Source organism: Chlorocebus sabaeus, unplaced genomic scaffold, assembly GCF_047675955.1.
Source record: "Chlorocebus sabaeus isolate Y175 unplaced genomic scaffold, mChlSab1.0.hap1 unalloc_scaffold_256, whole genome shotgun sequence".
NCBI classification, from domain to species: domain Eukaryota; kingdom Metazoa; phylum Chordata; class Mammalia; order Primates; family Cercopithecidae; genus Chlorocebus; species Chlorocebus sabaeus.
In genome coordinates, this window is record NW_027327544.1 from 304,553 (window position 1) to 330,389 (window position 25,837).

Here is a 25,837-nt window from a genome sequence, read left to right on the forward strand (position 1 = left end):
CTCTGGGACTATTCTAAGTCCTCTCAGGTTTCCATGGGAAACCATAACTCTACTCCTAGAGCTCACACCTCCCCCGAGCAAGCTCATGGTTTTCTAAATATTCCAAGGAAGTCCATCCAGGGTATGCCTGTATTGGTGAGTTTCACCTTGGACTGGCAGGAGAACTCTGAGAATGATACATCCTGACTTCACTTGATAAAGGTAGGGGAGCCAAGAAGTCCAGATCTGGAGAGCACCTGAAACACCGGATGGCAGAAGGACAGTAAGGAGGTGAAGTCAGCTATGGAGTTGGAGCTTCATGTTTAATGCATGTAGGATTCTGAGTTCCAGGACGGATGGGCTGGTGGGGATGAGATACATGTCTTCTTTGCAGGGAGCCAGGCCAAACCAGCCATCTGGTTGCACTACCGAAAGCTTTTGTGTGCCCAGTGGTAGGCAAGACACAAGCCAAACTCTCTTCACCTCTGGCTGGTAGTCCTTGACTAGAGAGGTTTGCACACAAGTGGTCCTATTAGCCCATGCTCTCCTGTGGCTTGCTTTCCTTTCACCTGTTTCTCATGTTTGCCGTCATGGAACACATTTCATAGTGAAATTCTTTGACTCTGACTCCAAATTACACAAGGAGGACCCAATTTGTGAACTTTTCATATATTTAGGAGAATCTCCACATTGATTTTTGTATCCTTATGTTCATATTGTCACCAGTATTCAAATTCTTACTATTTAGGTCATTGCGTTCACTATCATAATTATGAAATATTTTTCATTTATCATTTATTTTTATTGGTTAATTTTTGTGGCAGCTGTTATATAACAATCACTAGAGTTTCTCTATTCATGAAAGATGTTCACATTAATGGAGGTAACTAGGAGTGTTACTTTACAGGTATGTAAACACAGATAATCTTGGCTGAACTGTGGCTATATTGTCTGGTGTCCCTTTGAAGGTGAAGCCTCTTGTGTTATTCCAAGTGACCTCTGGAGACAGAAACTGTCTCATAATTGCAGGGACGACTTGAGAAGGCATCCCGAGCCTATGCAGAAATGCAGAAGCACTTCCATGATCTAAGCAACCTATGTGAAGGCCTGAAAGCCAAAGCAAAGCTGTCCAACAAAAAGTTTTCCTAGTAACACTGGAGGTCCATCAGTCAGTCCTCCTGGTCTGGAAATGCCAGAAATGTCCTCCGTGGTTCTTGTGAGGGTCCAGATCTTTTCAAAATCACCTCAGGAGCCACAGAACTACTCCATCCTACCTGAAATTGCAGAATGACTCTTCTTTTGAGCAGAGTCTCAAAAATATATTCATTGATAGTTTTGGTTCCTGGGAGCCGCCATTGCTTGCAAAAGATGTGCCAGAGACTAGACATTTTCTGTTTCCTCACTTGTCCGGGGAAGACTGAAGTTTTTCTGGAACACAGAAATGGGAATCTGACCCTCTGAGCAGCCTCAGAATTTTCTAAGTCTTCCAAGCAGAGTGGAAGTTCTGGTGAGGACCCATTGTATTCCCGATGGTCTGGAATCACATAGGATGATGCGTTTAAACAACTCTAGGTGGAGATATATTTTCTGAGATATTCCAAGGAGGAGGGACACAACTGGACCAGATGTTAAAAGGGCAGCTGAGCATTAAGTGCCTATGTAGTGTTTGCAGCTTAATGTCCCATGCAGAAGGGGACTCTGGGCTCTTGTGTTAGAATTCAGTGTAATTCTGGGGTCCTGCTTTTCTTCCAGGAAATCCCACTTCCATCTGGATGTCTGGATGAACTACTGAAAGCCATTGAGTGTCCTGCAGTAGGTGAACTGTGGTCAGAGCCCAAGGATGAAGGGGGCTCCTTCTGTCTGTGACTGTGAAGAGGAAGCCTGAGGTATAGCAGACCCAGGCCCCAGAAGGATGGAAAAAATGAGGTGGGGAGTGAGGGGACCTCAGAGGAAGACTGAGGTCTGCAGAATCCCAGGGTCAAGGAGACAGTGCGGTGTCCTGGTGGTGTCCTTGATGTTCCAAGAGGGGCGATAATCCATCTCCTGAGTAAAAGCTTCATATGGGGTGAGGAGGGGAGAAGTAAACAGAGAGGAAGCAGGGAAGGCCAAGACAGCGACCAACCTTAGAGCAATTTTAACCAGAAATGGACAAAGACCCTGGACCCCATCGCGGGGTTGCAGGCCAAGGACCGTCTCTAGGCGATGCATAGTTCCCTTGTGGGGTTAGTGGGAGTAGGCATTGTGACGTCTGCAGGGGTGTGGAAGGCTGGGCGACAGGAGCAGCTTACAGGGCTGGACCAGAAATACTGAACTTCTTTTCCATCAGTGAAATCCACTTCCGGGTCAGAAAAAACTGCAAGTTCTGGAGGAGCAGGGCCTAGGAGGAGGTCAGGGCCTGAGCCTTCCTGGTTTGACCCCCCTACCCCCCGTGTTTCTCGGTCTGTCCTTACTTCCACCCAGCGGATCTTGAGTATCCTCCTTTGAGTCCCCACGAGTGTGTTGTGTGCAGTGGGGCCAGGCTGCTTCATCCACTGCACGTTAAATGTTTCCAATACTTTCTGGCCAAAGTTTAGAGTTGTCAGACCACTGACTTTGAATGTTGACCTGGTTCCTTTTGAACAGAGTAAAATCTATTGAAGTTTAAGGTCACCTCTTTTCATGGATGGTGAAGAGGCAGGCTGTTCAGGCGCAACTGCCCTCAGGTCTGGAGGGCGGCGGAGGTCACTGTGGGTGGTGGGTGAATCCGGAACCTCTGTGTCTCTAGACTTTCAAATATTTCATTTTTTCTTTTGTAGTTTTTGTTTGTTGCTTGCTTTTTTTACAACGGGAACTGGAACGTAAGATGCCAAACTAGCCTGTGGGGGACATGGATTTTCACAACAGTAACCACAGAGCGTAGTTTCCATTTCTATTCCCTGTTCATGTGGGAGGCAGAGAAGGAAATCAGATGCTCAGTTCTAGGGACATCACAGGACTAGGACATGTACAGTGAGGGTGGAAGGCAGAGGCATTGCTTTAGGAGAATAAAATTACTGCATGCACACACATATGTATGTATATGGATGTATGTACACAAATATGCATATTTATAGATTCTGTTCTCCCTCTATATAATTTTCTTTATTTCACACTTGATATGATTTTTTTTTATTATACTTTGTGTTCTAGGGTATATGTGCACAATGTGTAGCTTTGTTACGTATGTATACACGTGCCATGTTGGTGTGCTGCAACCATTAACTCATCATTTACATTAGGTATATCTCCTAATGCTATCCCTCCCCCCTCCCCCCACCCTACAACAGACCCCAGTGTGTGATGTTCCCCTTACTGTGTCCAAGTGATCTCATTGTTCAGTTACCACCTATGAGTGAGAACATGCGGTGTTTGGTTTTCTGTTCTTGTGATAGTTTGCTGAGAATGATGGTTTCCAGCTACATCCATGTCCCTACAAAGGACGAAAACTCATCCTTTTTTATGGCTGCATAGTCTTCCATGGTGTATATGTGGCACATTTTCTTAATCCAGTCTGTCATTAGGGACATTTGGGTTGGTTCCAAGTCTGTGCTATTGTGAATAGTGCTGCAGTAAACATACATGAGCATGTGTCTTTATAGCAGCATGATTTATAATCCTTTGGGGATATACCCAGTAATAGGATGGCTGGGTCAAATGGTATTTCAAGTTCTACATCCTTGAGGAATCGTCACACTGTCTTTCACAGTGGTTGAACTAGTTTACAGTCCCACCAACAGTGTAAAAGTGTTCCTATTTCTCCACATCCTCTCCAGCACCTGTTGTTTCCTGACTTTTTAATAATTGCCATTCTAACTGGTGTGAGATGGCATCTTATTGTGGTTTTGATTTGCATTTCTCTGATGGCTAGTGATGATGAGTATTTTTTCATGTGTCTGTTGGCTGCATAAATGTCTTCTTTTGAGAAGTGTCTGTTCTTATCCTTTGCCCACTTTTGGATGGGGTTGTTTGTTTTTTTCTTGTAAATTTTTTGAGTTCTTTGTAGGTTCCGGATATTAGCCCTTTGTCAGATGAGTAGATTGCCACAGTTTTCTCCCATTCTGTAGGTTGTCTGTTCATTCTGATGGTAGTTTCTTTTGCTGTGCAGAAGCTCTTTAGTTTAATTAGATCCCATTTGTCAATTTTGGCTCTTGTTGCCATTGCTTTTGGTGTTGTAAACATGAAGTCCTTGCCCATGCCTATGTCCTGAATGGTATTGCCTAGGTTTTCTTCTAGGGTTTTTATAGTTTTAGGTCTAATATTTAAGTCTCTAATCCCTCTTGAATTAATTTTTGTGTAAGGAGTAAGGAAGGGATCCAGTTTCAGCTTTTTATTCATGGCTAGCCAGTTTTCCCAGCAGCATTTATTAAATAGGGAATCCTTTCCTCATTTCTTATTTTTGTCAGGTTTGTCAAAGATCAGATGGTTGTAGAACTGTGATATTATTTCTGAGGGCTCTGTTCTGTTCCATTGGTCTATAGCTCTGTTTTCATAGCAGTATAATGCTGTTTTGGTTACTGTAGCCTTGCTGTATAGTTTTAAGTCAGGTAGCGTGATGCCTTCAGCTTTGTTCTTTTGACTAGGATTGTCTTGACAATGCTGGCTCTTTTTTGGTTCCATATGAACTTTTAAGTAGTTTTTTTTCCAATTCTGTAAAGGAAGTCATTGGTAGCTTAATGGGGATGGCATTGAATCTATAAATTACCTTGGGCAGTATGGCCATTTTCACGATATTGATTCTTCCTGTTCATGAGCATGGAATGTTCTTCCATTTGTTTGTGTCCTCCTTTATTTCATTGAGCAGTGGTTTGTAGTTCTCCTTGAAGAGGTCCTTCACATCTGTTGTAAGTTGGATTCCTAGGTATTTTATTCTCTTTGAAGCAATTGTGAATGGGAGTTCATTCATGATTTGGCTCTCTGGTTGTCTGTCATTGGTGTATAAGAATGCTTGTGATTGTTGCACATTAATTTTGTATCCTGAGACTTTGCTAAAGTTGCTTATCAGTTTGAGGAGATTTTGGGCTGAGATGATGGGGTTTTCTAAATAGACAAGCATGTTATCTGCAAACAGGGACAATTTGACTTCTTCTTTTCCTAATCAAATACTCTTTATTTCTTTCTCTTGCCTGATTGCCATGGCCAGAACTTCCAACACTATGTTGAATAGGAGTGGCGAGAGAGGGCATCCCTGTCTTGTGCCAGTTTTTAAGGGGAATGCTTCCAGTTTTTGCCCATTCAGTATGATACTGGCTGTGGGTTTGTCATGAATAGCTCTTATTATTTTGAGATACGTTCCATCAATACTGAATTTATTGGGAGTTTTTAGCATGAAGGGTTGTTGAATTTTGTCAAAGGCCTTTTCTGTATCTATTGAGATAATCATGTGGTTTTTGTCTTTGGTTCTGTTTATATGTTGGATTATGTTTATTGATTTGAGTATGTTGAACCAGCCTTGCATCACAGGGATGAAGCCCACTTGATCATGGTGGATAAACTTTTTGATGTGCTTCTGGATTCAGTTAGCCAGTATTTTATTGAGGATTTTTCTGTCAATGTTCATCAGGGATATTAGTCTAAAATTCTCTTGTTTTGGTATGTCTCTACCAGGCTTCGGTATCAGGATGATACTGGCCTCATAAAATGAGTTAGAGAGGATTCCCTCTTTTTCTATTGATTGGAATAGTTTCAGAAGGAATAGTACCAGCTCCTCTTTGTACCTCTGGTAGAATTCAGCTGTGAATCTGTCTGGCCCTGGACTTTTTTTGGTTAGTAGGCTATTAATTATTACCTCAATTTCAGAGCCTGCTATTTGTCTCTTCAGGGATTCAACCTCTTCCTGGTTTAGTCTTGGGAGAGTGTATGTGTCCAGGAATGTATCCATTTCTTCTAAATTTTCTAGTTTATTTGCATGGAGGTTTTTATAGTATTTTCTGATGGTAGTTTGTATTTCTGTGGGGTCGGTGGTGATATCCCTTTATTATTTTTTATTGCATCTATTTGATTCTTCTCTCTTTTCTTCTTTATTGCTCTTGCTAGTGGTCTATCAATTTTGTTGATCTTTTCAAAAAACTAGCTTCTGGATTCATTGATTTTTTGAAGGGTTTTTTGTGTCTCTGTCTCCTTCAGTTCTGCTCTGATCGTAGTTATTTCTTGCCTTCTGCTAGCTTTTGAATGTGTTTGCTCTTGCTTCTCTAGTTCTTTTAATTGTGATGTTAGGGTGTCAATTTTAGATCTTTCCTGCTTTCTCTTGTGAGAATTTAGTGCTATAAATTTCCCTCTACACACTGCTTTAAATGTGTCCCAGAGATTCTGGTATGTTGTATCTTTGTTCTCATTGGTTTCAAAGAACATCTTTATTTCTGCCTTCATTTCGTTATGTACCCAGTAGTCATTCAAGAGCAAGTTGTTCAGTTTCCATGTAGTTGAGTGGTTTTCATTGAGTTTCTTAATCCTGAGTTCTTGTTTGATTGCACTGTGGTCTGAGAGACAGTTTGTTATAATTTCTATTCTTTTACAGTTGCTGAGGAGTGCTTTACTTCGAACTATGTGGTCAGTTTTGGAATAAGTACAATGTGGTGCTGAGAAGAATGTGTATTCTGTTGATTTGGGGTGGAGAGTTCTGTAGAAGTCTATTAGGTCTGCTTGGTGCAGAGTTGAGTTCAATTCCTGGATATCCTTATTAACTTTCTGTCTTGTTGATCTGTCCAATGTTGACAGTGGTGGGTTAAATTCTCCCACTATTATTGTGTGGGAGTCTAAATCTCTTTGTAAGTCTCTAAGGCCTTGTTTTATGAATCTGGATGCTCCTGTATTGGGTGCATATATATTTAGGGTAGTTAACTCTTCTTGTTGAATTGATCCCTTTATCATTATGTAATGACCTTCTTTGTCTCTTTTGATCTTTGTGGTTTAATGTCTGTATTATCAGAGACTAGGATTGTAACCCCTGACACTTTTTTGTTTTCTATTTGCTTGGTAGATCTTCCTCCATCCCTTTATTTTGAGCCTATGTGTGCCTCTGCATGTGAGATGAGTCTCCTGAATACAGCAAACTGATGGGTCTTGACTCTTTATCTAATTTGCCAGTCTGTGTCTTTTAATTGGAGCGTTTAACCCATTTACATTTAAGGTTAATATTGTTATGTGTGAACTTGATCCTGTCATTATGATGTTAGCTGGTTATTTTGCTCATTAGTTGATGCAGTTTCTTCCTAGCATCGATGGTCTTTACATGTTGGCATGTTTTTGCAATGGTTAGTACTATTTGTTCCTTTCCATGTTTAGTACTTCCTTCAGGAACTCTTGTAGGACAGGCCTGGTGGTGACAGAATCACTCAGCATTTCTTGTCTGTAAAAGATTTTGTTTCTCCTTCACTTGTGAAACTTAGTTGACTGGATATGACATTCTGGTTTGAAAATTCTTTAAGAATGTTGACTATCGGCCCCCACTCTCTTCTGGCTTGTAGAGTTTCTGCCAAGATATCTGCTGTTAGTCTGATGGGCTTCCCTTTGTGGGTAATGTAACCTTTCTCTCTGACTGCCCTTAACATTTTTGCCTTCTTTTCAACTTTGGTGAATCTGACAATTATGTGTTTTGAAGTTGCTCTTCTTGAGGAGTATCTTTGTGGTGTCCTCTGTATTTCCCGAATTTGAATGTTGGCCTGCCTTGCTGGGTTAGGGAAGTTCTCCTGAATGATATCCTGCAGAGTATTTTCCAACTTGGTTCCATTCTCCCCATCACTTTCAGGTACACCAATCAGATGTAGATTTGGTCTTTTCACATAATCCCATATTTCTTGGAGGCTTTGTTCATTTCTTTTTACTCTTTCTTCTCTAAATTTCTCTTCTTGCTTCATTTGATTCATTTGATCTTCAATCTCTGATACTCTTTCTTCCAGTTGATCAAGTTGGTTACTGAAGCTTGTGCATTTGTCAAGTAGTTCTTGTGTCATGGTTTTCATCTCTATCAGGTCGTTTATGGACTTCTCTGCATTGGTTATTCTAGTTATCCATTCGTCAAATCTTTTTTCAAGGTGTTTAGTTTCTTTGTGCTGGGTTTGTAGTTCCCCCTTTAGCTCTGAGAAATTTGATCACTGAAGCCTTCCTCTCTCAACTTGTCAAAGTCATTCTCCATCCAGCTTTGTTCTGTTGCTGGTGAGGAGCTGCGTTCCTTTGGAGGGGGAGAGGTGCTCTGATTTTTTGAATTTTGAGCTTTTCTGCACTGCTTTTTCCCCCTGTTTGTGGTTTTATCTACCTTTGGTCTTTCATGATGGTGATGTATGGATGAGGTTTTGGTGTGGATGTCCTTTCTGTTTGTTAGTTTTCCTTCTAACAGTCAGGACCCTCAGCTTCAGGTCTGTTGGAGTTTGCTTGAGGTCCACTCCAGGTAGGCTACTCCCAGTTAGGCTCTCCAGTTAGGCTACTCGGGGGTCAGGGACCCACTTGAGCAGGCAGTCTGTCAGTTCTCAGATCCCAACCTCTATGCTGGGAGAATCACTATTCTCTTCGAAGCTGTCACACAGGGACATTTACATCTGCAGAGGTTTCTGCTGCTTTTTGTTTAGCTATGCCTTGTCCCCAGAGGTGGAGTCTACAGAGGCAGGCAGGCCTCCTTGAGCTGCAGTGGGCTCTACCCAGTTCGAGCTTCCTGGCTGCTTCGTTTACCTACTTAAGCCTCAGCAATGGTGGGCACCCCTCCCCCAGCCTCACTGCCACCTTGCAGTTAGACCTCAGACTGCTGTGCTAGCAATGAGAGAGGCTCTGTGGGCTTGGGACCCTGCGAGTCAGGCTTGGGATATAATCTCCTGGTGTGCTGTTTGCTAAGACCCTTGGTAAAGCACGGTATTGGGTGGGAGTGACCCAATTTTCCAGTGTTCTGTGTCACAGTTTCCCTTCGCTAGGAAAAGGAATTCTCTTCCCCCTTGCACTTCCTAGGTGAGGTGATGCCTTGCCCTGCTTTGGCTCTCACTCGTTGGGCTGTGCCCACTGTCCTGCACCAACTGTCCAACATGCCCCACTGAGATGAAACCGGTACCTCAATTGGAAATGCAGAAATCACCCATCTTCTGTGTTGCTCTCGCTGGCAGCTGGAGGCTGGAGCTGTTCCTATTTGGCCATTGTGGCACCAACCTCACTTGATATAATTTCTAAATTTAAATACCTTTGAGACAAACATGAATTGTGAAGGGATTTAAAAATGTCAGTGAAAAATGGAATTAAAAATAAAAATATAAATATCAACTTTATTTCTCAATATAATCTCTACTGAGGTCAAGACACTGCATTAAGGGATGGTCCCAACCATTCAGTCCATTGCTAAAGAACTGAGGGTCATGGGAATTTAACCATGTCAATGCAATCTTCTACTATTAACTGAAGAAAAATGGGTGCCCTTTACAGTTATTTTAAGATTAGGAAAAATAAGGTCAGAAGAAACCAAATCAGGACTGTAATGTTGATGCCTAATAATTTCCCATGAAAACTCTTTCAAAATTACCGGTGTTTGACGAGAGGAAGGAACAGAAATGTTGTTGTGGTGCAGAGGGACTCTCTAGTGAAGCTTTACAGGGCACTTTTCTTCAAAAGTATTTGCTAATTTTCTCTAAGAACTCTCCTACTAAGCAAATATTATGGTGCTTTGATCCTACAGAACGTCAACAAGCAAAATGCCTTGAGCATCCCCAAAAACTCTATGGCTTTTGCTTTTGAGAAGTTTGCTTTTGCTTTGACTGGAGCACTTCTACCTCTTGGTAGCCATTGTTTTAATTGTGCTTTGCCTTCAGGATCCTATTGATAAAGTCAGTTTCACTCCCTGTTATAATTCTTCAAACTAATGCTTCAGGATCTTGATTCTGCTTGTTCAAAATAGTCACTAATAGCTCTCCTTTTGTCCATAGCTGATCTAGGCACAAGGGTATTTGGGACTCATCAAATGTAAATTTTCTCAACTTTCACTTATAGTAACTTATAGTCAGTATTGTGTAAGCTGAACCAATTGAGATGTCTGTGGTGTTGGCTATAATATCTCTCGTTAATTGTCAGTCCTCCTCAATTAGGACATAGAAACAATTTTTTTTCTCTCAAAAATTGGAATGGATGCCCCTCCTCTGTGGGCTTCATCTTCAACATTGTCTTATCTCTTCTTAGAATCAGGTATCCGTTTGTAAACGACTGATCCTTCAGGTCATTTTTCCCATAGACTTTTCTTAAAGAATAATTTATTTCACCGTTTTTTGTACCCCAGCTTCACCATAAATTTGATGTTTGTTCTTGTTTCAGGTTTGGCAGAATTCAAGTTTGGCAGAATTCATGTGGCTCTTTTCAGACTGATGTTTTAAATCCTGTTCACATATGTTAAAACAGGTCCGGGCATGGTGGCTCACGCCTGTAATCCCTGCACTTTGGGAGGTTGGGCAACATGGCAAAACCTTTCCTCGACAGAAAATACAAAAATTAGCCTCTACAAAAAATACAAAAATTAACCAGACAAGGTCCCAGCTACTTGGAAGGCTGAGGCAGGAGAATCGCTTCAGCCTGGGAAGCAGAGGTTACTTTGAGCCAAGGTTGCTCCACTGCACTGCGACCTCGGTGAGAGGAGTGAAACCCTGTCTCAAAAGTAAAAAAAAGTTAAAATAAACTAGTATATGTGTGTTTTGATGCAAAAGCTAAAAGTTCATGCATAGTTTTTTCATAATTGTTATTTTGCATGAACTTATTGAAGCCCCCTATAATTTGCCATAATTTTCTCATCTTATTAATTTCTATATACATACAGAATTTCCAATTTGTGTAAACCTTTCTTCCCAGTTACTGAACAATTATTTTAAATTGGAAAAATATGAGCTATTTTTTTTTTTTTTTTTTTTGAGACGGAGTCTGGCTCTGTCGCCCAGGCTGGAGTGCAGTGGCCGGATCTCAGCTCACTGCAAGCTCCGCCTCCCGGGTTTACGCCATTCTCCTGCCTCAGCCTCCCGAGTAGCTGGGACTACAGGCGCCCGCCACCTTGCCCGGCTAGTTTTTTGTATTTTTTTAGTAGAGACGGGGTTTCACCGTCTTAGCCAGGATGGTCTCGATCTCCTGACCTCGTGATCCGCCCGTCTCGGCCTCCCAAAGTGCTGGGATTACAGGCTTGAGCCACCGCGCCGGCCTAATATGAGCTATTTTAATCTATATTTTTGTTTTCTACTTCTGAATATTTTAGAGAAAATATGGATAGTGAGACTTGTAAAATGGAGATGTTTGGAAGTTTCTGTTACCAATGACAAATTAATTTTTAAATAATTTCAGTAAAATTTAGGCGAATGTCTGTACTTTCATATGAACATTCATAGTAAAACAGATTTTTAAATTTCTACCCTTGATAAATTTTAATGTAAAATATGTGAGTAAATGTGTTCTTTTCCGTTCCTCATGAACATTCTCAAGTTTATACTATCTGGATTTTCTCAGGACGAATTACAAGCTGTATATGCTGCTGAAGTGTCTCAAAGATTATGTCCCAAAGAGAGTGCCCTACTGTTTTTCCAATATTAATTTCTAAGTTTGACCAAGTTACAAGGTTTTTTTTCATAAAATATAAAATGTTTTGCCTCCAGCAGAAATACATTTTGGAACATAACTTTCCTGTAGGTAAGGGGTATAAAGGAAGCTTGGATTTGTTCTGAGAAAGGGAGAGGGTACTTCTGCCCATTGCCATGCACATCTGATTTTAGAGCTGAATGCCTTTCTGAGCTTGGCTCACTCCTCTCAAACTTGCTCGTAAACGGACACAAATTAAAGAGAAATAATTGTACACCATTTGGGATCAAGGAATCCAGATATCTGAACCATTGTTTATTATTTGCCCCTCCCACCCTCTCACCCTTCCAGATCTCTAGTGTCTATCATTCCACTTCTATGTCCAGGTGTACAATTATTTAAATCACACTTACAAATGAGAACTTCATGTATTCATTTGTACAGATTCTCTTCCACCTAGCTACCTCTGAGACTGCAAGAACAATCACTCCTCCCCCTCCTCCTTCTCAGCCTACTCAAACAGAAGACCAGGAGCATTATCTATCTATCTATCTATCTATCTATCTATCTATCTGCACACACACACACGTACACATATATATACACACACAAATATATATACACACATATGTGTACATATACACACACTCATAAAGATTTGCATTTTAAAGAATGGCAGACCCATAGTTGTTCAAAAATCAACTATATAATTCTATATATAATAAATGTCTACTAGAAAGTTCACGTTGAAAATTGCAAACACGACTTAGAAAAAATAAAGTTTTTAAAAATTTTATTTTATTTCATTTTAAGTTCCAGGATACATGTGCAGGACGTGCAGGTTTGTTACATAGGTAAGTGTGTGTCATGGTGGTTTGCTGTACCTATCAACCCGTAACCTAGGTATTCAGCCCCACATGGATTAGCTATTTATTCTGACGCACTCCCTCCTCACTCACCCCCAGACAGGCTCCAGTGTATGTTGTTCCCCTCCCTGTGTCTATGTTTTCTCTTTGTTCATCTGCCACTTATGAGTGAGAACATGTGTATTTGGTTTTCTGTTCCTGCATTAGTTTGCTGAGAATAATGGCTTCCAGCTTCATCCATGTACTTGCAAAGGACATGATCTCATTCCTTTTTATGGCTGCGTAGTATTCCATGGTGTATATGTATCACATTTTCTGTATCCAGTCTGTCACTGATGGGCATTTGGGTTGATTCCATGTCTTTGCTATTGTGAATAGTGTGGCAATGAACATATGCATGCAAGTATCTTTATAATACAAGAATTTGAATTCCTTTGGGTATATACCCAGTAATGGCATTGCTGGGTCAAATGGTATTTCTGATTCTAGGTCTTTGAAAAATCACCACACTGTCTTCCACAGCGTTTGAATTTACATTCGCTCCAACAGTGTAAAAGTGTTCCTGTTTCCCCACGGTCTCACCAGCATCTGTTGTTTCTTGACATTTTACTAATCGCCATTCTGACTGGCATGAGATGGCATCTCACTGTGGTTTTGATTTGTATTTCTCTAATGATCAGTAACTTTGGGCTTTTTGTCATATGTTTGTTGGTTGCATAAGTGTCTGTTCATATCCTTTGCCCACTTTTTAAAATATTTTTATTTTCGCTTTTTAAGACAGAGTCTTGCTGTGTCACCCAGGGTGGAGTTCAGTGGCACAATCTCGGGTCACTGCAACCTCTACCTCCCAGATTCAGGTGGTTCTTCTGTCTCAGCCTCCTGAGTAGTTGGGATTACAGGCACCTGCCACTACATCTGGCTAATTGATTGTATTTTGAGTAGAGACTGAGTTTCACCAGGTTGGCCAGGCTGATCTTGAACTCCTGGCCTCAAGTTATCTGCCCACCTCACCTTCCCAAACTTCTGGGATTACAGGTATGAGCTACTGCACCCAGTTTTTGCCCACTTTTATATGGGGTTGGATTTTTATAGTTTTGGGTTTTACATTTAAATCTTTAATCCATTTTCAGTTCATTTTTGTATAAGGTATAAGGAAGGGTCCAGTTTTAGTTTTCTGCATATGTCTAGATAGTTTTTCCAGCACCATTTATTATTAAATAGGGAATCCTTTCCCCATTGTTTGTTTTCATCCAAAATAAAATTGTTGTAGATGTGCTATCTTATTTCTAGTATCTCTATTCCATTCCATTGGTCTATGTGTCTGTTTTGTACCACTACCATGCTGTTTGGGTTACTGTAGCCTTGTAATATGGTTTGAAGTCAGGTAGCAGGATGCCTCCAGCTTTGTTATTTTTACTTAGGATTGTCCTGGGTATATGGGCTCTTTTTTCATTTCATATGGATTCTGAAGTAGGTTTTTCTAATTTTGTAAAGAATGTCCATGGTAGTTTATGGGAATAGCACTGAATCTATGAATTACTTTGGGAAGTATGACCATTTTCATGATATTGATTCTTCTTACCCATGAGCATGGAATGTTTTTCCATCTGTTTGTGTCCTCTCTTATTTCCTTGAGTAGTGGTTTGTAGTTCTCCTTGACGAGGTCCTTCACTTGCCTTGTTAGCTGTATTCCTAGGTAGGTATTTTATACTCTTTGTAGCAATTGTAAATGTGAATTCATTTGTGATTTGGCTCTCTTCTTGTCTATTGTTGGTGTATAAGAATGCTTGAGATTTTTGCATACTGATTTTGTATCTTGAGACTTTGCTGAAGTTGCTTGTAGCTTAAGAATCTTTTGGGCTGAGGTGATGAGATTTTATAGATATAGGATCATGTCATCTGCAAGAAAAGGAAGTCCAACTTCCTCTTTTCCTGTTTGAATATGCTTTATTCTTTCTCTTGCCTGATTGCCTTGGCCAGAACTTCCAACACTATATTGAATAGGAGTGGTGAGAGGGCATCCTTGCCTTGTGCCAAATTTCAAATGGAAGACTTCCAGCTTTTGCCTGTTCAATATGATAATGACTGTGGGTTTGTCATAAATGGCGCTTATTATTTTGCGGCATGCTCCATCAATACCTAGTTTCATGAGAGTTTTTAGCATAAAGGAATGTTGAATTTTATCAAAGACCTTTTCTGAGTCAACTGAAATAATCATGGGGTTTTTGTCTTTAGTTCTGTTTATGTGGTGAATTACATTTATTGATTTGCATATGTTGAACCAGCCTTGCACCCAAGGGATGAGGCCGATTTGATCTTGGTGGATAAGCTTTTTGATGTATTGCTGGATTTGGTTTGCCACTATTATATTGAGAATTTTGCAACAAAGTTTATCAGAAATATTAAGCTAAAGTGTAGTAAATACATTGAAAATAATAACAGACTGATTAAAAGACTAAATAACATGAATCCTAAGTGTTTTCACAACTGATTTCTAGAGTAAAAGCATTGCCAAACTAAATGAGCTTGGTCAAAAACTGTACAGAGTCTGAGATGTTGTCTCAACTTCCATTACTCATTGTGAGGTGGACCTGCAGTAACTATATTTGATGCAAAATTTCATGTTGATAGAAGCTGAGATGTCCTGCAGTCTCAGAGGGACAGAAATCTGGTGTGTCTCCCTTTGCCCTGTCAGGAATAAAGATCTAGACTCTACAGGTTTTGTCAAAATTTACAAGATGTAGGAAATGGGGCAGGATTTAGGCTGTGAGACAAAGCCTAGAGATATAAAGAAACAGCTTCTGACCCAGGGCTCATGAAGTCAGGATAGTTTCAGAGGGGATGGTGGAGTGAGCATAGTACAGTCTTTGGAACCATTCCTTCCCCTTATTTGTTCATAGGCCAGATGTGCTCAACCAGGGGGCATCTCAGGTCTGATGAACAGAGTCCTGGAGAGACAAAGGGGCAATCCTGAGGAAGAGGCTCAACAGGGAGGAAGGAGCCACCATTTTCTCTCCTGAGAAAAATCCTTCTCCCTAGGAAGCCATAGGATTTTCCTTGGTCCCAGTGAGACTTTTCATGACTGAAGAGAGCAGAGAGAGCAAGGGACTGATGTGTTATCTGTTTCCACCTCCTGCAGTGATTCTGAAACCATGGGAGACAGAATTATCTTCAGAATCATGAACAATCCAGTTGCCATGGTTTCACAAAAGACATTGGAAGTTCTTATCTCTAGGGGGTAGGCACTGGTCATTGATACTCTTTAAAGCTCATTCGCTGATTACAAAGTGAGCCAAATTAATAATCTACTGCAAAGTTTTACTAAACTCAGTTTACTTGACACACAATTCACACAGACACATTGTTAATATACACATTTTGATGCTTGGACAGGGTTGGACCCAAGATTCTGTACTTCTATGGAGCCCTGTGTTCTGCCCAGGTGTCATTTACTCTCAGGTAAGTAAACTGATCACCATAACTAACAAGAGATTGATCTGTGATGATTAGAAATGAAAAGATCTGTTGGTTGTGTTTTATTGGGTTGGATTCTATTAACATTTAAATACAGTTTAAAAACACACATTTACAATGAAAAGTAAGAAGCAAATATAAAAAGTGAAGGGGCTATTCCCCTAACTAGTTTCCACTGAAATACCACCAGAGAAAAACAACTCTCAGGACAGGGATACTGCTTCAAAGACACAGATTTCACAGCTGGATGGTTGATCTCGAATTTCCGAAAATTCCATCCTTTACTCATGAAATGCAGTTTATTTAAGAACTTTCTAATTTGACTGTAGTTTCATACTCACACACTTCAGTGTGTTGTGCACTATTCCATTGATGATAAGTATAACTTATTTGAAAATTTATTACATACTGGTGAGAAAATTTTCCCCTTAAATTTAACTTAAACTCACACCATAAAATTAGCAGCATCTGTTTGTCTGTTCCAAGAATTACATAGGTTCTACCCAGGGCACCTGAGATCAGTTGAAAACAAATGCAAAAAAAGTTGGAATAAAAAGTAAGAACACCCTTCCAATGTTACAAATGCATCCCAGTCTCAATTATTCACGTTCACGAGAATGATTCACCTATATACCACTTTAGCAAAATTTCACCTACTCTCGCCCACCAATTGACTAATCAAAACAAACCAGGACAGAATAATAAATTCAAATTCATCCAGTACACTGAGGGGAAAACCTACATCTCAAAATGTAGTCTACAGATATTCACACAGGATGTCATCTACTGTGAAAACACATGCACAGAGACAGTCTCTTCACATGATCAGAATACTCACAACTCCACAACAACATATTAGACATGGGATCATCTTGAAATGCGGCCATCACTAACCAGTTGTCCCTTTTACATAGACAAAAACCTGAGGACCACATTATGTTATGTAGAAATGACTGTACACCTGTGTGTGTTGGGATCCGGGGAATCCAATAGATATTCCAGCCTCTTGATTTTTTCCATGTTCAGGCTCTTGATTCTATATCCGAGTGAAATGACTTGCCAGTGGGGAACAAGATAAGTCTTTGCAGGAAACGCTCTGGTGGGAGCTAGATACTCAAATCATAAAGCATCGAGTGTTGGAAACATGCACTGAAGTTAGACGAAATACTCAATGCACAGTTTAGACGGTGAAAGACTTTCAGGTAATCATGCAATCACCGACCGGCTGATTGATGACATTCCCCGAATTTATGATTGCAAGAAGAAACAAATACTCATGACATTCTATTTCCGGTGGTTGGAGACATACGATGGCAACATATTGTCTGCCAGTCATGCTCATCACACTGTACTTTGCACACACGTCACACAGAGACACTGTTAATACGCACATTTGTGTGCTTGAGCAAGGTTGCACCCAAGATTCTGTGGTTGTACGGAGCCCCGAGTTATGCCCTGGACATCTTTACTCTCGGGTTGGTCAACTTGGATCACTGTACCGAACGAGAAACGGAGCCTGAAATCCAATCAGCGAATACACAAAAGGAAGGGGCCATTTCCCACAATCATTTCCACTGCAACACCACCTCGGATGAACAAGTCTCATTGCAGGTCAGGGACTGTGCTTCAGAGATGCACCTTTCGCAGCTGGACGATTGACCCGGAATCTCCCAAATGCCATTTTGATACACACCAAATGAGATTTATTTCAGTGCTTGCTGATTTTATTTTAGTTGAATACACACACGCTCCTGTGTTTGATTTCCTTGATTATCAATACGACTTACTTCCAAATGACTCACATACCAGTGGGATGATTTTCTGCTTCAATTCATTGGAAATGGACAGCATTCAATAGGCAAGTGTGTCTGTCTGTCTGTTTCCAGCATTCTGTGGGTTCCACCAAGGGCACAAGTCCTAGGGTGCCTGAGGTCCATTCAACAAGCAATGTAAAAACGGCGAGGCAGGTTCAAAAGAAAAACACCCTTCCTCTCTTCAAATGCGTCCCAGTTTCCACTACTCAAGGTAGCGAGAAGGATCCATAGAAGTCCCATGTTCGCAAAATTTCAACTTCTAGTGCTCACCAACAACTGACGAATGAAACACACCCCAAGAGAAAATAGTCAACCCCGTCCCCTGCAATAACTTCACGTGAAACCCTACACCACAATATGTCCTATTCAGAAATTCACACTGAATGTCATCTACCGTGAACACAAACACACAGACAATCCCCACACAGGTTCAGAAGACTCACGACGGCAAAACTCGATGTTTCCCATGTCTGGGCTCATCCTGAAACGCAGCCATCACTATCCAGTTGTCCCTCTTGTGTAGACAGAAACCTGGGCTCCTCAATACTTTATGTCGGATTGACTGCGTATGTGATGGTGTGTGTGTGTGCGTGCGTGAACCCCCTCGTGGGTGTGTGTGTGTGTACGTGTATGTGTGTGTGTGTCAGTTTGTGTGCGCATGCACTCCTGCGTTTGGGTGGAGACTTTTCCTGAGATCACTGGCACACAAACAGAGCCCTCTTGCTGTGATTGTTCCTCCCTTTGGATCTCCTGGTCCTCCCTTGCAGAGAAGTGAGTGTGTCAGTGTTCATGGACTCCTGAGGTGTCAGGTTCCTTGAAGAGAGGTTCAGCAGGGAGCTTTGCTGTTCAGGATGATGGTTGTTCATCCCACTCTTGTATTTTGATGGATGAATCACAAGCACGTTGGGAGGCAGGGTACATTCGACTTTTCTGACGTTGAAGTCAGGCTTGGTTTTGTTTTGCTCTTGGAGGAACTTCCAGTGGTCTAAGGTGCTTTCCTGAGTGGCTCTTTCCACCAAGTGCTCCTCCAAGTCGGGTACCTGGAGGCAGGGTTCTCTCTGGAGTTCTCCTTGCGTTGCTCGCCTGTCTTTGTGTTCAGCGCCAAGGGCTCCTGGTTCCCTGCCTATTGACACACTCTCACTGCATCTTTCCAGTTCACTCTTCTGGATGTAAAAGAGGACATAGGCCTGTTGACTCAGGACAGAAGCGATGCTACAGGCAGTGACCTCGGCGTCATCCATTTTATACCACTGGCCTCCTGGAGCTTTGACATAAGAGAGGTAATGTCCGTTGTGACTACTCCACCCAGCGTGGACCAGCACAGCATAGAGGACATAGACTAGAGGTCCTGTGTTCTGCTGAGACATGTATGGCTGCATGTCAAGGCACTCAGGGTATTGCACATTCTTGGCAAGTTTGTTGCCTGTGACATCGGAGAATCTCTTCAATACAAGGATGAGGACCTTGGCAGAAGTGTGTAGAGTGAACGTCTTGGAGGCAGGCGCCTTCTGGAGACAAAGACCACAATGATAGGCATTCTCTCCATTGAGTTCTTCGGGCTTCACTACCTGTTCCAAAGCTTGCTTCACACTCTGAGCTGCCTGGATATCCAGGGCGATGTCCAGGTAAGGGTCAAAGGTGTCCGAAACGCCCTGGCAGTGGAGACACTTGATTTGAGATCTCTAGCAGCCTCCAAATATCTGGTGGATGAGGGTGGTGTCCTCAGAGTCATGATCTACCTGCTTGTGCCCGGGAAGACATGCCTTTTTCATGGCATCCACAATAAACATCAGAAACTCATGGGCATCTTCCTGCTTGCCTTGATGGAAGCCAGCAGCCAATGCCTGTGAGGGCTGGATGATGTGGCCAGGACAGTGGAGGGCCCGTGTAATGTGAGCTTCCATCGTACACAGCATGCAGCACTTGTGACCCTGACAAAGTTGAGAGTGCTCCTGGGACAGCATGTAGTTGGCAAGGGGTGGTGTGTATGTCAGGCACTGCAGGGAAGCATTCAAGTAGCAAGTATTTCCCATATTCTGGAGCCCAGCCCCCACCGCAGCAGGTCTCCTGTTACTGAGAGGAAGTTTCTTTCTGGGGGCAGGCTGTCTTGCCACAGGAGCCAAATCATCACAGAGGTTGACTTGGGTCTCAGATGACAGTGGTGACTTCTCAGGTAGAGAAGTCCGCTGAATTTCAGCAAAAGCTGCATCTGGCCGAGAAGATATGAGTTTTGAAAAGTGGTTGAACTGCCACTCACCTCCCAAGTGGAGTGAATCGGCCTCCATGTCGCCAGGAGCAAGGATCACAAGCTTTTTCTGCTGGTACCACACGTTGCAGAAAGACGCTATCTCTTCCGAGAGAGTCTTCAAATGACGCGCCATCTGGCTGCATCAGCCCTTATATAACTCACCCCAGCCTACCGCGAACACCCCACCCACCCATCAGGTACGCGGTCCACCAATCCAATATCAGCACTCAGTTAAAGAATGAGTCATAGGGTGTGTCCCCTTGTATTCCCCAGGGAGTTCACTTAAAACTCCTGGGGAACGCGTTAGTTTACTTAAAACAGTGGTAGGGAATAATTCTGTCCTTACAAAACAATGTGTGTGTTTGTGTGTATGTGTTTGCTTGCGTGAACTTGTGGGCATGCGGAATCATGCCCATGTGAGTGTTTCTTTGTTTTTGTTTATATGTCTGGGTGTGTGTGTGTTTGAGCTGCGATGTGCTTCTAACTATGTGCTTTTGGCAGATACGATCATTCTTTCAGGCATTGAAGGACAGGAAGTCAGACCTGTACTTTCTGACTTGAGAATCATCAATGAAGTACAGTTAATAACACAGTGTATTTGTTTCCTTAATATCAAAGAAGAAATCCGTGCAGTCTAATAAGTATTCTAGCGATAACCTTTCCATGTTCAGCCTATTGATTCTGTGTTCGAGTGAAATGACTTACCAGTGGGGACCAAGACATGTCTTTGCAGGAAATGCTCTTGTGGAAGCTATATACCGAAATCACAAAGCATCAAATGTTGGAAACATGCACTGAACTTAGACGAAATACTCAGTGTCCAAATTAGACTGTGAAAGACTTTCAGGAAATCATGCAATCACCGACATACCAATTGATGACATTCCCCGTATTTATGATTGCAAGTAAAGAGAAATACTCATGACATTCTATTTCCAGTGATTGAGGTCATATGACCGCAATTTAAGAAATCATGAAATCAGAAAACTTGACTAATCACAATTTAATCCAACTAAAACCTTTGGTTCATTTAAGAAAGGATGAATATAAAAACAACATATCACACAGCATGGGAGATAATATTTTAATACGTATGTGATAATGGATCAACATTTGAGAGAGATGAAATAAATAGTTGTAAATTTGAGAATAGCATATAACCAGAATTAAACACTGTAAATGCCTGGGTGATGGGAGTGAGTCCCTGTCTCAGGAGGAAACATAGAGACTTAAAAGCAGGGTGTCTAAAAGAGATTTGTATACCATTGTTAAAACTGGCGGTTGTTTTAGTAAGAAAGGGAAAAATAAACCATTTGTCTTAGGTATTGTTGCATGTATTTTTCATCGTCTGAGATGTTGCTTCCATTTCCAGTTAAGCATTGTGTGGTGGACTTGCAGTTACCACATTTGGTGGAAAATGTCATGCTGATGAAGGTAGACTTGTTTCCCAAACTAAGAGGGACAGAATTTGGGTGTTTCTTTGGGACTTTTGGCTTACTAGGAATAAAGATCCTGGCTCTAGGGATTTTCTTAAAATTTTTCAGATAATGAGAAAGAGAATAGAATTTAGGCCAGGCGCCAAGGCCTCGAGGTGTACAGAAGCATCCCCGGTCTCAGGGCCCAAGAAATCAGGATGATTTTAGGGAGGATGGTGGAATGAGGAGAGTGTGACCTTTGGCCTCCTTTCTTTCCCTTTTCTTTTCATGGGTCAGGTGTGCTCTATCAGAAGGCTTCCCCTTTCTGTTGGACAGAGTCCTGGAAGAAGAAATGAGCGCTGCTGAGAAAGATGCTCCACAAGGAGGAAGGAGTCACTATTTTCAGGAGCACGATCCCCAGAAGCATGAGAAATCCAGATGCCGTGGCTTTACACAGGATGCTGGAGTTTCTTTCCTCTGGATCCGGGAACTTGGCATCAGTGTTCTGTAATGCCCATAACTGATTTTGAGGTGAGTCCACTTGATAACCTGTCTGCGTGTCATGCTCATTACACTGCAATTCACACACACGTCACACCGAAACCCTCTGAATGAGCATATTTATGTGCTTGAACAGTGTTGCACCCAGGATTCTGTGATTCTACAGAGTCCTGAGTTCTGTCCTGGACATCTCTACTCTTGGGTAGGTCAACTTTGATCACTATGCCTAATGATAAATGTACCATTAAATCTAATCAGCAAATACACTAAAGGAAGGGGCCGTTCTCCATAATTGTTTCACTCTGGTAGGTCAACTTTAATAACTGTACCTAAGAAGAAAGGGATCTGTGATGATTCCACATCAAAGAACCTGTTGATTTTTTGTCATTTGAATGAATTATGTTAACATTTAAATAGAGTTTAAAACCCCAGATTTCCCATGAAATCTAATCAGCCATGAAATCTAATCAGCAGATACACAAAAGGAAGGGGCCATTCTCCAAAATCGTTTACACTGAAACACCACCACCAATAAACAAGTCTCATTGCAGGAAAGGGATCCTGCTTCCAAGATCCAGTTTGCACAGTTGGATGATTGACCCAGAATCTCCCCTAATGCCATTTTTTTACACCCCAAGTGAGATTTATTTCTGGGTTTTCTAATTTTATTTCAGCTGAATATACACACTCCTGTGTTTCAATTTCTTTCAAACACCTTTTAATAATGAAGTATCTTGCTGCTTCATCCCTTATATAACTAATGCCCACCCACCGGTTCCACTACATTTACCCGTCAATTACCCAATTTACCAATGAAATGTCAGCAGTCAATTAAGTTTTGTGTCTTAGGTTGTATCCTTTTGCATTCCTCAGGGAATTTAATGGACACAGCTTAAATTGTGATTATAGAACAGTTGAATCAGATTTACTAATCAGTGTTATGGGCAAATATGATAGGAGTGGAACTGAGTTAGGACAGTGGCTACACATTGGCCTTATTTCATGTAAAACAATGCCAGTTAACAATTGTGTACATATTAAACAGTTTGTGTCTGTGTGTGTATTTGTATCTTTGTGTCTGGATGTGAGTGTGTGTGTGTGTGTTGAGAAGTACTTCCAAGCATGTGCATCTGGAAGATCATTCTTTCCGAGATTGAACGACAAGAAGTTGGAACTACACTTTCTGATTTGAGAATGTGCAGTGATGTTATGTAATTAACACAGCATATTGTGTCTTAATTAAAATGGAGAGATCAATGGAGTCAAATAGACATTCCAGAGATAACCTTCCCATTTTTGACCAATTGATTCTATATCATGTTGCAATGATCTGGCTGTGGGGACAAGACAAGTCTTTGCAGGAAATGGTCTTGTGGAAGCAATATATGCAAATAATAAAGCATCAAAAGGGACTATGCCTTCAATTTGTAGAAATATTCACTTAAGTTTGATGAAATTCTCAATGCCCAAAATAGACTGCAGAACACTTTCAAGAAAACATGCTATAACCCAGAGATTAATTGATGACATCCACCGAAGTGATGAGTGCAAGAAAAGAGAAATATTCATGGAATTTTATATCCAAGGGTTTCTTGTATATGACAGCATATTTTGAAAAGTCAAAATCAGAAAATCTTGACAAACAGGAAGATATCTAAGCTAAAACCTTTTGTTCATTAAAGGAGCGATGAGAGGCAGTTCCAAGATGGCCGGATAGGAACAGATCCAGCCTCCAGCTCCCAGCGTGAGCAACACAGGAGACGGGTGATTTCTGCATTTCCAACTGAGGTACCGGGTTCATCTCACTGGGGCTTGTTGGACAGTAGGGGCAGGACAGTGAATGCAGCACGTAGAGCAACAACCGAAGAAGGGCGAGGCATCACCTCACCCAGGAAGTGCAAGGGGGAAGGGAATTCCCTTTCCTAGCCAAGGGAAACCGTGATACACAGCACCTGGAAATTGGGTTACTCCCACCCTAACACTGTCCTTTATCAAGGGTCTCAGCAAACGTCACACCAGGAGATTATATCCTGCATCTGGCTTGGAGAGTCCCACGCCCACAGAGCCTCCCTCATTGCTAGCACAGTAGTCCAAGATCTAACTGCAAGGAGGCTGCAAGGCTGGAGGAGGGGCGCTTGCCATTACTGAGGCTTGAGTAGATAAACAAAGTGGTGGGGAAGCTCAAACTGGGTGGAGCCCACCAAGTGGGTCCCTGACCCTGGAGTAGCCTAACTGGGAGACACCCCCACTAGGGTCAGATTGACACCTCACACCGCACACAACCGGGTACCCCTCTGAGACGAAGCTTCCAGAGGAATAATCAGACAGAAACATTTGCTGTTCAGGAATATTCACTCTTCTGCAGCCTCCACTGCTGTCACCTACGCAAACAGGGTCTGGAGTAGACCTTGAGCAAACTCCAACAGACCTGTAGCTGAGGGTCATGACTATTAGAAAGAAAGCTAACAAACAAACAGAAAGGACATCCACACCAAAACCCCATCTGTACATCAACATCATCAAAGACCAAAGGTAGATAAAACCACAAAGATGGGGAAAAAGAAGTGCAGAAAAACTGAAAATTCTAAAAATCTGAGCAACACTCCCCCTCCAAAGGAATGCAGCTCCTCTCCAGCAATGGAACAAAGCTGAACAGAGAATAACTTTGACGAGTTGAGAGAAGAAGGCTTCAGACAATCAAACTTCTCCGAGCTAAAGGAGGAAGTTCGAACCGATAGCAAAGAAGCTAAAAACCTTGAAAAAAGATTTCCTGAATGGCTAACTAGAATAACCAATGTAAAGAAGTCCTTAAATGACCTGAGAGAGCTGAAAACCAAGACACAAGAACTACATGACAAATGCGCAAGCTTCAGTAACTGACTCGGTCAACTGGAAGAAAGGGCGTCAGTGATTGAAGATCAAATGAATAAAATGAAGTGAGAAGAGTAGTTTAGAGAAAAAAGAGTAAAAAGAAATGAACAAAGCCTCCAAGAAATATGGGAATATGGGAAAAGGCAAAATCTACGTCTGATTTGTGTACCTGAAAGTGAGGGGGAGAATGGAACCAAGTTGGAAAACATTCTGCAGGATATCATCCAGGAGAACTCCCCCAACCTAGCAAGGCAGGCTGACATTCAAATTCAGGAAATACAGAGAACGCCACAAACACACTCCTCTAGAAGAGCAATTCCAAGACACATAATTGTCAGATTCACCAAAGTTGAAATGAAGGAAAAAATGTTAAGGGCAGCCAGAAAGAAAGGTCGGGTTACCCACAAAGGGAAGCCCATTAGACTAACAGTGGATTTCTCGGCAGAAACTCTACAAGCCAGAAGGGAGGGGTGGGGCAATATTCAACATTCTTAAAGAAAAGAATTTTCAACCCAGAATTTCATATCCAGCCAAATTAAGTTTCATAAGTGAGGGAGAAATAAAATCCTTACAGGCAAGCAAGCGCTGAGAGATTTTGTCACCACCAGGCCTGTCCTACAAGAGCTCCTGAAGGAAGCACTAAACATGGAAATGAACAACCGGTACCAGCCACTGCAAAAACATGCCAAAATGTAAAGACCATCAATGCTAGGAAGAAACTGCATCAACTAATGAGCAAAATAACCAGCCAACATCATAATGACAGGATCAAGTTCACATGTAACAATATTAACCTAAATGTAAATGGGCTAAATGTTCCAATTACAAGACACAGACTGGCAAGTTGGATAAAGAGTCAGGAGCTCTTATAGGGCAGGCCTGGTGGTGACAAGACCCACCAGTTTGCTGTATTCAGGAGACCCATCTCACGTATAGAGACACACATAGGCTCAAAATAAAGGGATGGAGAAAGATCCACCAAGCAAATGGAAAACAAAAAATGGCAGGGGTTGCAATCCTAGTCGCTGATAAAACAGAGTTTAAACCAAGAAAGATCAAAAGAGACAAAGAAGGCCATTACACAATCGTAAAAGGATCAATTCAACAAGAAGAGCTAACTATCCAAAATATATATAC

General features: G+C 41.7%; 1 long non-coding RNA gene and 1 pseudogene across 1 annotated transcript; one reads left to right on the top strand and one right to left on the bottom strand.

Annotated features, from left to right (window-relative positions):
- The first annotated feature begins 218 nt into the window (after positions 1-218).
- On the top strand, positions 219-23,491 carry LOC140708585 (uncharacterized). Its single transcript, XR_012092338.1, has 3 exons — positions 219-1,865; positions 15,771-15,836; positions 21,626-23,491. It is a non-coding gene; the product is annotated as an uncharacterized lncRNA (long non-coding RNA).
- Positions 17,497-20,055, bottom strand: LOC119625910 (ubiquitin carboxyl-terminal hydrolase 17-like; annotated as a pseudogene).
- Positions 23,492-25,837: the final 2,346 nt, after the last annotated feature.